At 38.1% G+C, this 13315-nt stretch overlaps 1 protein-coding gene across 3 annotated transcripts in view; it reads right to left on the bottom strand.

Moving 5' to 3' along the window:
* The window catches only part of TENM3 (teneurin transmembrane protein 3), a 2501300-nt gene that overhangs the window by 148674 nt on the left and 2339311 nt on the right, over positions 1–13315 (bottom strand). The window lies entirely within an intron of this gene.

Here is a 13315-nt window from a genome sequence, read left to right on the forward strand (position 1 = left end):
CTGTTATCACAAAATGTATGTAACATAAGATTCATTAGTGACAGTTATTAGCAGCTTTGCCATGGATCCACTCATTATTCAAAAGCCTGTTGTACTGACTCAGTTTTCATCTGGATTCCTTTCTTCCATAATAGCTTTAAGAGCTACCTCCTCCTTTTATGTGACAAATGTGTATGTATGTTAATAATCTACTTAAACATAAAACTTTCTTTGGCTTGTTTTGGCTTTTTTAAAAAAAGATTTATTTATTTGAGAGAGAGAGAGAGAGAGAGAGAGCGCAGGGGGGAGGAGCAGAGAGAGAATCTCAAGGAGACTCCATGCTGAGCGTGGAGCCCTACATGGGGCTTGATCCCACAACCCTGAGATCATGACCTGAGCCAAAATCAAGAGTCGGACACTCAACTGACTGAGCCACCCAAGTGCCCCGGCTTGTTTTGACTTTTTGGAAAAGTAGTAGAATAGATCTGAAAATTACAAGTCTTTGAAATTTTAAGACACTTTGATCTTCATTATTAAAAGATCCAACTATTAGGGACATGGAGATTTCTAGAGGAAAACTGGTATATTAAAATATGGCAAAATCCATGGTTTGCTCCACATATGAGTGAAACCATATGATAATTGTCTTTCTCTGCTTGACTTACTTCACTTAGCATAATCCCCTCCAGTTCCATCCATGTCGATGCAAATGGTGGGTATTCATCCTTTCTGATGGCTGAGTCATATTCCATTGTATATATGGACCACATCTTCTTTATCCACTCATCTGTTGAAGGGCATCTTGGCTGCTATTGTGGACATTTCTGCTATGAACACTGGGTGTTATATGCAACTAATGAATCCTTGAACACTACATCAAAAACTAATGATGTATTATTATATTGAACTAAAAAAATAAATTGAACATAAAAAAATGAATTAAAAAAATATGGCAAAATCCAGAAAAACAGCCCCTTCAAAATAGTTCACTTCTCTAAGCGGTTACATTTGAAAGGGAAAATGTGATCTGGGAATGTGTGCGTGTGCACACGTGTGTGCATGGTTCTCAGGTGGCAACTTTAAACAAAATCAATGACTCTTCAGGAATCTAGGTACAACCAGCTCATGCAGTTTGTTGTTCACCATCCGTACATCAACAAAAATGGGGTCACCATCTCCCTTATCAAGTTCTGTTGCATGGACTCCCATGCTTCCCCACTTCTGGTATCTAGTACATGATGGTAACTTTGACAGATCTTATCAGTTTTCCTTGACCTGCTTGCGTCATCACGCAGGTGGAAACAGATCCTCCGAAGCCAGTTTTCCAGCTGCCCCCCCATTAATCTGGGCCATCGTGGAGAGCAGGTTTCCTTACTTATGAACTTAACTATTATTAATGGATATTCATGAAGCACCTGTGGACATCTATTTCAAAGCAAGATACAAAGGGAGTCGTCATCTCTGATCCCCAGGACACCTGCTCACACTGCCAACCTGCTTTTGTATTTGGTGGTCTCACGCTCCTCTCCTAGAAATAAGTGGCCCACTTTTCCACTTTAAACATGCATTGCTTCTCTCTCTCTATGTGATTCTTTTCTAAGATCATAAAGAATTTCTCTGAAGTAGTAAAAAGCATCTAAAAATATCTTGACTCTAAAAATAGAAAATAATGGTAAAATCTGTGACTATTTGAAATGATTGAAATAATATGGGTTAGGTTTTATGTACAAATGCTATGTAACTCACACGGGCTCACTAACTACATCATGCAGTTCGGTTCTTAAACTACAAATGTAGTTAATGAAAAGATTAAGGATCTAGAATGAATTAAAAGGCCCAATGAAAGAGACCGATAGCATTGTCGGTCTCCTCAGTAATGATTCCTGTACATGTTTAAAAAAAAAAGTGCTTATCATCTTTATGATTTAATTTGAACCATCTATGTCTTTTTATTTTATAACTAAATATATTTTTACATTTATATGTTTATTTTTTTTGTGAGATGACTAGCTTAAAAATTTAAATACATTTTAAAAGAAAATTTTATAGCACTACTTTAAAGGAAAACATCAACACTTCTTGATACAAACAGAAGGCAACAGTAAGAATAAATGGAGTAAACTATAAGCAACATTATTAAAATCTATATAGAAATGATAGCCAGCAGAAGTGTTCTTTATTTGTGAAAGAGATGGGTCATGACATGCAAACATCTACTGAGACCTTCATTGTGACATAATCAGATACCATGGGGTAAGAAGACAAAAGGGAGTACATTCCTCATTTTGTCCTTCAGTCTTATTTATTCTATTGTCCACATACCACCTTTAAATTCTGAAATCCTTATGAGAAACAGTGCCCTTGATATAGTGGGGAAAAGTCCCAGGCTCAAGATAAAAAGACCTGGATTATGGTCCCGGTTTAAATACATTCAGACTTTAACACAGGACAAGCCACTGATTCTCTGGGCCTAAGACTTTTCTTTCTAAAAAGTGTGGATAATAATATTTGATTTACTAGATTGTTATAAGGAATAATAATAGCAGCTAACACTAATTGAGCACTTCCATTTCATCAGGCACATTAATTATTTTATTAAAGATTTCCAAGAGCTGTATTATTACTAATCCTGTCTACACTGATGAGGAAACTCCAGTTTATGGAGGGTTAAGTACCTTGCTCAAGATTACACAGCTAGTAAGTAACAGAGGTGGGATACAAAACTCAAATCTTGGGGCACCTGGGTGGCTCAGTCATTAAGTGTCTGTCTTCAGCTCAGGTCATGATCCCAGAATCCTGGGATTGAGCCCCACATCGGGCTCCCTGCTCAGCAGGAAGCCTGCTTCTCCCTCTCCCACTCCCCCTACTTGTGTTCCCTCTCTTGCTGTGTCTCTCTCTGTCAAATAAATAAATAAAATAAAAAAAAAACACTCAAATCTTACTGCTTTGAGGTTCTGCACTTATAAACAGTATTCTAAAAATATGTTGTAATGGGATATGCAAATTGGACATTATATTTTTCCATATAAGATTGTGAGATCATCGTGGTAAAGACTATGTCTTCCCTTTGTGAATTCAGTGTTTAGGAGGGAAATTCAGTAATTGCTAAACTTAATGGAATTAAATTGACTGTGATATTGGTCATAATTACAAGGAAATGCCTATGAAAAAACAAATTAGAATATGCAAAATGCAAAACTACCTGCATCATTTTTTTCTCAGAATGAAGCTCCCCCTCCCCTCCTTGGGGTACTTGGGAGGCTCAGTTGGTTAAGGGACGGACTTTTGGTTTTGGCTCAGGTCATGATCTCATGGGTCCTGGGACTGAGCCTGGCCTGGGGCTGCACGCTCAGCGGGGAGTCTGCTTGAAGGTTATTTTCTCTCTACCCCTTCCCCTATTGGTGCGCACGGGCATGCTCTCTCTCAGATAAATAAATAAATGAATAATCTTTTTTTTTTAAAGATTTTATTTATTTATTTGAGAGAGAGAGAGAATGAGCAGTGGGGAGGGGCAGAGGCAGAGGGAGAAGCAGACTCCTCATGGAGCAGGGAGCCCGATGTGGGGCTCAATCCCAGGACCCTGGAATGATGACCTGAGCCGACAGCAGATGCTTAAACGACTGAGCCACCCAGGTGCCCCAATAATAAATCTTTAAAAAAAAAAGAATGAAGGGCCCCATATTCTAGAATCAAATGCGGTGATCTTCAAGGTAGCCTTGGATGTCCTTCTACAGCCCTGGCAAATGTACGGTAATATGTGGAAGGCTTTCTCTTCTCTAGGGGCACAAGAAGGCCTCTGAAAAGTGATGAAGCGGACAAAAAACTCACTAGTGAAGGCAGAATGGGAAAGATCAGTCTGTAGGTCAAGTATTAGGGAGAAATGACAATTCCAGGATGGGAGCCAGCCAATGTCATGGCAGCCCTGCTGATGAAGACCGCCACCAGGAACGGAGCACTAGTTCTGTCTCTAGAAACCTGAATAAGTCCCCAGTGAGGACATTCAACAGGTGAAGGAAAGATTGGAAGTTCTTATCTTTAAAAACACTGAATATTATCTCAAAAACCATCTTGGTATTATACAGAAGTGGGTCTAGATAAAACTATTAATTGTTCTTTGATTCCGTTTGGTATGTGCTTAAAATGCACAATGGAAGGGTCTCAAAGTAATGCCTTTTAGGTGCAACTCACTAATGGAAATTGGACATGCTGAGCTCTTTGGTTATCAAATGCAGAGCAATGTGATTTTCTTTTCCCAGCAACGTCTGAAATACAAGAAGCATATATTTCTTAAATTTCATCAGAACAGATTAATAGAGTATTCAGGAATGTTTATTAACAACTCAGATACTGTTTCTTTTAACAGTTTTAAAACGATCTTCTGGGCATACTTGATAAACAAAACTCTTAAAGTATGTATGTTTGTTATCTACAATTAAGGGAAAGGGACAATCAGAAAGACCATAATAAATCAGAACAGACCATAAATTTCTGTGACAATTTTAAATCCAGTTGCCCCAACTTTCCAAAGTAACATTTCTTTCCCCTTCTAGGTATTAACTACAGATAGGTTCCTCGCTATACTAACTCAACAAAGAAAACAAATGAATATCATCACTTTTTTTCCCCCTCAGACACATCGAGATTTTCTTTATTATGTTACAATATATTGGTTTTAATACTACTGAGAACTGATTTTTTGGGGGCCACATTTAGGTTTATGTGGTCAAACTTAAAATTTGTCCTAACGTCAGCATTTGTCCAAACACATAATCCTACTTAATTCAGGCTTTAGCAGGAAAACCTTTTTCTAATGCTCAAATTCAGTAAGTTCTGTTTTTTATGCAGTCTCTAGTCTCCTACATTTCTCCTTTTTAAATAGCCCTCAGGATGACAATTAAATGCTCACTGTTTGCATGCCCTAAAATATAATCTCCAAGAGAGCAAGGGCTGTGTTATCTTGTTCAGTGCTGTATCTCACAGTGTCTCAATAAATAAACATTGAATGAACGATGGATAGATGAATGGACGGTCACTTCCTTCTCTAGAGTGACATTACAAAGCACTAACAAAGGAGCAGTGGAACCTCAATTTTAAGGAAGAAAGACGAGGTGTGAGGCATCAGTAGACATTCTAAGGGTATGTAGAAACAATAAAAGAGTGGATACATATTTGAGTTTTATTTTACCTGTTATACTAGGATGAGACCTTTGTTTGAATATAGATTCAATAGAACTTAAAGGTTTTATGATGAATTCCTTCCTAAAACTCCTAGCCATCTATCAAGTTTGTAAAAAATCATATATGTGCCAGTTACTTTTCCTTTCACTCCTCTGTATGTAGATATTTCTCTCCGAACACACCGCTCTCAGTACCACTAATGTAAAAGCAAATGGCATACGCAACACCAATTAAATATTTATGCAATGCAGCGCTGAAATGGTAAATATTGTATTATGCTTTCCACTTGTCATTAGGCAGGAGATGTTGCTACATTCCATAAAAATGATAGCCTAAAACAGAGAAAACAGCACCGTCTTTCAGAGAGAAGATATTTATGTCTGGCAGAAACTGGAGTTTAAAGGCATCTCTCATTATTGGTGTTGTCCTTGGGTGTTTTTCAAGTCAGGGAGATCTTTATATTTGAATGGTAAAAACAGTCTGTGTAAATAGAGTATTTCTCATATATTATTTACTTTAGCTGACCCTGTACCAAGCTAAGAGTAAAATAAATTATTTTGGGGGAGGAGAGGAGGAGCTTATTTCCAACATTTGTATTAATTTCTTGAAATTGGTGGTGATTTCTCTTTTATGGATAGTAATAAACAATATGAAGATAAACTCAAAACTGAACATTTGTATGTTGTGCTAATAAAAGGCAACAAAAAATTATGTCCAAAAGTTGAGTGTGCAGTATACAACATTTTTCTCACTGTAGGTTCAATTCAGAAGTCACTGATGAATTATCCAGGTTTGACTATAAAGGAACTAAATTCTAAGTGGCCTCTCAACCTTTACTAGGTTTCTTTATGATATGCCAGACATAGAAAACTAATATTTTCTATAATTAATTAAACTAATATTTTCTATAAATTTCTATAGTTTATACTGAAAGTCAGGATAGAGTGCAAATATGACAAGAGCTAAACTTTCTGTGGATGCTGGAGGGATACATATGTGTGTGTGTATAGATATATACATACAACACATATATACACACACATACACACATACACAAACACACACACACACACACATACACACATACACAAACACACATACACACACACATATATGAAAACACAATTTCACTCATACAAAGTGCTGTCCTCAATAAGGAAAAAAATAATACAACTATCTAGAATGGGTTCTTAGTAGATTTTTTTCTTTTTTGAATTTACAGATTCACTTCAGAGTGCTGTGGTAGTATGCTTTATCGTATTACTATTTTCCTCCTCTTCTAGAGGTAAACTGTTCCATTCTGATCCTGCATTCCACGCTGAATCAGGCTTAAATATGTCCTAATTTCATGTGGCCAAGGATAAAATAAAATATTGATATACTGATTTAAAATTTTTAGTTTATACGTTTCAATCCTCTAAAATATAGGCAACATATTTTTTCTCCAATGTGATGAAATCACATTAGTAGTATTAAAAAGCTAGCATTCCATCTCAGGCAAAATGCATTTTCTGAATGTAATGCAACCAGGAGTTAGGGGAAGAAGCCATAGTGAAAAATGGTATGTAATTCATTGCTTGGCTGTGTTCTATCACCTAATAAAACAGCACTTTTATTACGAAGACATGTCCAAAAAGAAAAAAGAATGTCCCAACACATTTTATTGTGCCATATATATTTAAATGGTTGATTTTTCATGAAGCATAAAAGGCTGGTGTGTTTTCCCTCTAACCCTGACTTGCATGTATATAGCTAGGACCATAATCAATTTCAAGGTACACAGAGAGGTAAAAATGTTCATAAAATGCAAATCGACACAGAAGTAGGACAGATAACTGCCATGGAATCATAACTGCAATGAACCTAAATTCGACAGGTTATGTTTTGCTAGATCTAGGGAATGCTTATGTTGTTAAACAGCCTTTTTAGCAGACATGTGACAACATCTATTTTAGGAATCGGTTGGTAGCAGCTGTTCAGAGGAAATAAATAACTAACATGTATTTTTTAACCGAAAAGGAATACTGAAAATGCAAGTAGTTCTTTGCTTAGCAGCAAATGTCAGGAGTCCAGAAGAAAAACAATGCTGAGTTATTTCTTGTTATTAGGAAATGGGCTGACAAACCAGTCCCTTAAAAGTTATTTGTGGGGGGTTGGGGGGCACAGACTATGGAGCATTTGGAGGGAAATGGGAAGTGACTGTTAATAGAACAGGGTACCCTTTTTGGAGGTGATGGCAATGTTCTAAAATTGAGTGTGGTGATGGTTGCAAACTGCAAATACTGAATCGTATACTTTCAATGGGTAAGTTGTGTGATATGTGAATTATATCTCAATAAAGCTGTTATATTTAAAAAAAAAACAACTGTCGTCCAAGGAATTATTTGTTGGGATAAACTGGGCCAAAAATTGAGAAAATATGTTAGCAAAATATAATTTGTTAAGATTTTTGTTTTCTCTCATCTTCCTGAAATTTAAAGAACATGCGCAAATACTTCTGATGCTACTCTACGTGGGAAATTATTTGAATTTTCAGACTCTGCCTAAAAGTATACGGAAATGTTAATGAGGCTAAATGTCCTTCAGGGTGTCACTGGAAGTTTGACTTGATTTTGTTGTAGTTTTAAATGGTGTTAACATAATTATTCCAACATTTATTTTGACTTAATAATGTTTCAATAATGTTTATGATTTATGATAAGATTTCTGGGCGTTTTCTGCGTGTGCAACATCAAAATTTCAGGTTAGCTCCCACCCAGGAAAAAGAGCATTCTGTGAGTAAAGAATAATCAAGGTTCTTACTCATTCTGTAACCGTGCACAGAAGCAAAAGTAACCAACAGATCATCCCTTTTTTATCCATTCTTTGGTGAACAACTGCTGGATATCTGCCCATCTTTATAATTTTCTAATTTTAGAACAGAAAAAAAGAAGAATGAGTAAATTCAGGCCCAGAAAAAGTGGCACAGGTATTTTTTTGATAGGTCTGTATCACTAAGTATTATCATTGAGCTTCACTTTTGTGTTCAGTAGAACTTTCATTGTGTAAAGATGGTACACCAACTTAAACAATAATGCATTAAAGGAGGATTTTAATTGGGAGTTCATTCATCTAAAGAAAATCATAATGTGACTCTGCCGAAAAGAAGTCTGCCATGTGTACATGCTTAGAACATTTGATTTTTAAAATTGGGGTGTGATCAATCATGGCCCATCTATTCTATTATGTATCAGCTGTACCTTCTCAATTCTGCTCACTCCTCTATCCCAACAGGGCTTCATGATCTCCTACCTAGGCCAGTCTTCTAACAGCTGGTCTATACTTATGCTGTCAAAATGGTAGCCATTAGCCACATGTGGCTGCTTGAGTTTCAACTAATCAACAATAAAACTTATACTCCAGTTCTTTAGTTCACTAGCCATATTTCAAGTGCTCAATAGTCAATGTGCCTCGTGGCTACTGAATTGGACAGGGCAGAAACAGAATGTTTCCATCATCAAACAGAACAGCTGACAGTGCTGGCCTATGGCCTTGCTACTAAAAGTGTGGTCTATGGACCACAGCAGCATCACCTGAGAGCCCGTTTGAAATACAGACCCTCCGGGGCACCTGGGTGGCTCAGTCGGTTAAGTGTCCGATTCTTGATTTCGGCTCAGGTCATGATCTCAGGGTTGTGAGATCGAGCCCTGTGTTGAGGCCCGGGCTGGAGCCTGCTTAGGATTCTTTCCCTCTCCTTCTGCTCCCCCCCTTTAAAAAAACACATACTCTTTTGTTCTGCTGAGTCATGATATGCATTTTAAAAAGATCCCCAGGTGATTCCTAGGCAGACTGAAGTTTACGAAGCGCAAGTCTGTCTTCAAATTACGTGTTCTGGAATACCACTAAAGTAATCTTATGTAAAGAAGAACAACAACAGAAATGATGATTTTTCATTGCTATGCTTTAATATCTTCAATTTCTTCCCTATTTTCAGTTCTTTACAAACCTCAGGGGAGGTGGTATAGTAGAGCGGGGTCCTCGACACTTTCCCGTCCAGCTTCCATCATTGACTGTGTGACTCCAGGCAAGGTGCCTCCCTAAGTGATAGATTCTTCTTGTTAAATGAATGATAGATGCTTCTTATTAAATTCATTGTGTCGTGAAAATTAAATAAGGCAATTCCCATGCAGCTTCAAACACCATGTCTGGCCCACTGTGAGCACTCCACGTGCACCGCTGTGGGTACTTCACGTTTCTTCCTTTCCCCGCTTCCGATGACCTCTCTTCAAGGTGATCTCCTGCTGACCATTTTGTTGTCCAACCTAGTGAACTGAACTCTTCTTCATCTTTCAGGCATCACCTGCCAGATCAAGTCTTTCCCCAACATCTCTAGTCAGAGATTGGTATTTTCCTTCCTTTCTCTTCTAGTTTTTGTTCATAAGGTTCAAGTTGCTATGAAATTATGTACTCTTAAAAGTGTGTTTGTGTACGTCGCTTGACCATGAGCTTCTGGAAAAAAGCTAATTTGAACCTCTAACATCTATCAGAGTGCCCAGAAAAATGTTGACCTAAAAATAATTGTGGAAAAACCATAAAAGTACCAGAAGAAAATTTACGTGAATTTTAAAAAATACTCTTTAGAGTGAATAAAGACTTTATAAGGTATAACATGACAATCAGAAATCATAGAGAGGGCCTTCTGGGTGGTTCAGTCAGGTAAGTGTCCTACTCTTGATTTTGGCTAAGGTCATGATCTCAGGGTCGTGAGACTGAGCCCCATGTTGGGCTCTGCGCTGAGGGTAGAACCTGCTTGAGATTCTCTTTCTCCCTCTGCCCCTCCCCTTCTCCCCGCTGGCTTGTGCGCTCACATGCTCTCTCTCTCTCAAAACAAGAAGAAATTATAGGGAAAAACTGATAAATTTAATCACCTAAAAAATTCTATATGGTATATGGCAAAACAATTATAAGCAAAATTAATAACAAATTGGAAAATATATAGCACATATGACAAATGACTAATACCCTAAATAAACACTTGCAAATCAAAGGGAAAAAAAGGGAGAAAAGCCCCAGTAGAAAAACGGGGGAAACTAGGCCATTCACACACACACACACACACACACACACACACACACAGAGAACTAGAAATGGTCAATATGTCTATGAAAAGATACTCAGTAATAAGTGAAAACAACAATAAATGTTTTAGCCTGAGACTGTCAAGGGCCAAAAATATTGATAATAAGTAGCATTTGTAGTTGTGCAAAAAGGGTAATTTGGCCATGGTTTTGCAAAATGTAAAACATACCCACTATTTTGGTACACCCTTTCAAAGAATTTATTCTGATTAAAAATATTCTGGGGGTGCCTGGGTGGATCAGTAAGTTGAGGTGTGACTCTTGATTTCAGCTAAGGTCATGGTCTCAGGATCCTGAGATCAGCCCCCTGTGGGGCTCTGTGCTCAGCGGGGAGTCTGCTTGGGATTCTCTCTCTCCCTCTGCCCCTTCCCCCACTTGCATACGCACTCACTCTCTCTCCAAAATAAATAAATAAATCTTTTAAAAATATTTGATCGGGGCTCCTGGGTGGCTCAGTCGTTGGGCGTCTGCCTTCGGCTCAGGTCATGATCCCAGGGTCCTGGGATCGAGTCCCGCATTGGGCTCCCTGCTCCTCGGAAAGCCTGCTTCTCTCTTTCCCACTCCCCCTGCTTGTGTTCCCTCTCTCACTGTCTCTCTCTCTCTCAAATAAATAAATAAAATCTTTAAAAAAAAATAAAAAATTTTGATCAACTCAACACACACACACACACACACACACATAAAAAAATAGTCACTGCATTTTTGGGAACTGGTTAAACATAGCCACTAAATAAGATCATACACATATGATATTTAATAAATGATAAGTGAGAAAGCCTGGTACCATACGCATGGACAAATATCTGGAAGGGTACACACCAAGAAGTTAACAAGTGGTTACCTATGCAAAAAGTTCACAGCGACCTATGGGAATGTATTTTCGCTTTCTTTTTCACTCTTTCCTTATTCTCTGGAATTTTGATACGAATAGGAAAAACAAACAACAAAGCCTGTTCTCCTCCCCCACTCTCTCCCTTTCAGAAGTTATTCACCTTTACTCTGCTGAGATAACTTTATCTTAGAGAAGAGAAATGCTAATATTACATTCTCCTAACTTCTCACGACCTTCCTGGAAGGTGACAAAGAACAGAAGTTATTCCTCAGGCTTTTTATTTTCTTTCTTTCTTAAGGCTTTGGCTTTATATTGACAGTCAATATGAGAAAAGGGACCTCTAAGGAAATGGGGAAAAAAAGTGTAAGGATGGCTGCCCTTTTGTTAAATGTTGTGAGGTCAACCTGATGAGGAAATCGGTCTCCCCATTGATTCTGGGGTTTATCAGACTGATCTAAGCTGGACAGGCAAGGGTCCCTTGTCTCTATCTCTGCTGTACACCACATTCAATAGAAAAGGACAACCTTCCCTGACGAGAAGCGCCCTGTTCTTGTTTTCAAGGGTAGAGGCAGTCTTTTCGGCCTGAAAAAATGTATCGTGTTAACTGATGAACAAATCCTTTACCTGATTTTAACTACAACGAAAAAATCATTGCATTAGTGTGTTAGTCATTTAAGTACAGGAAGACCAGTAAAAATGGTAAGTATATTTGGACTTAATTAAAGCAACGGAAATCTGAGATAATTCTTTGATGATAAAAGTAATTTTTGCCAGAGAACAGTTGGATCGCATTGCCTTAAGTTCTAGCACAAGAACTAGATCATAACAAATGTTCGACAAATACCTGTTGAACTGAGTACATTAACTATATAATTTGTGTATTTCCATGTGGGGCGAGATAAAATCAGAGCGACAAGTTGATGACAGTGGAATAAACTATAATGTGCTAATTACGAAACAGGAAAACAGGCAGCTTGAAGAAAAGGAACATTCTGAGTTTTTACTTAGAAGTCTGATACTTAATTATATTCACTAAGGGGCCCTTGAAAGGAGGACAAGTCTCACAAATAACAGGGAGCTAATCTCATATTAAAATGTTATTTTTCCGGGGCGTCTGGGTGGTTCAGTCGTTAAGCGTCTGCCTTCGGCTCAGGTCATGATCCCAGGGTCCTGGGATTGAGCCCCACATCGGGCTCCCTGCTAGGCGGGAAGCCTGTTTCTCCCTCTCCCACTCCCCCCTGTTTGTGTTCCCTCTCTTGCTGTCTCTCTCTCTCTCTCTCTCTGTCAAATCAATAAATAAAATCTTTTTTAAAAAATGCTATTTTTTCTGCTAGTACCCACTGTAAATAAAACTACATGGTATCAGAACTGATATTACAAATATTGCACATCTGGTAGGGCGATCAGAAAGGACGCCTAACAACAGAGCAAAAACACAGACCCTGACTTCCAGCCCCACATAGTTCTTGATCTGTCTGGCATGTACCATGGTAAAACAAATCCCCAACAAATATGTATGCTTATTTTATTACATCCCATTTATGCCTGGTGCATTTCAGAACCTTTTATAATTCTTTAGCAGCACACCGCTGACAGATACAGGTAATTTATACAACTAACTAGAAGAGATTCTCTTAATGGCTAGGTATTTTCTAGCTGAATACTAGAAATCTGTCTCTGAATACCGATTTTTTATTGTGATATTCCTCATTTACCTTGAGTTATTATGAAAGAGCATAGTGCTGGTTCATGAGTGTGGGATCTTGGCCAAGCAACAACCCTGGTGGTACCTGGTTGGAGCATTTTTACGAGGAGGGAGTTAACTCAGATTGAAAAATGACAAGAAGGTTTCATCTCTGACGGACAGTGGCTCTATGAGATGGTGTATGAAGCACAGTGATGGGGATAATGAGGCTGTCTCCAGATTCAGTGGGAAGGAGTGCCCTGATTCATTAGTGATATCTGCCATGGCCAAAGAACTGGAAGTTACAGTATACAACACGCCCCAGAGTTGCCATCCCTGACTCAATTATCTCTAAAATTCCCTTATGCTTTACAATTCTGTATTTCTCTTAAATGTTGTGATTCAAAATGGTTATTTCACTTCCCCAAATACATCATTTATAAGGAGTATGGTAGCGAATGACAGAAACGGGTTCACGGCAAAAGCATCATCCTGTTCCATATATGGCTCCGTAATACTCGTATT

The sequence above is a fragment of the Phoca vitulina genome, unplaced genomic scaffold (assembly GCF_004348235.1).
Source record: "Phoca vitulina isolate PV1807 unplaced genomic scaffold, GSC_HSeal_1.0 scaffold15, whole genome shotgun sequence".
Taxonomy (NCBI): Eukaryota; Metazoa; Chordata; class Mammalia; order Carnivora; family Phocidae; genus Phoca; species Phoca vitulina.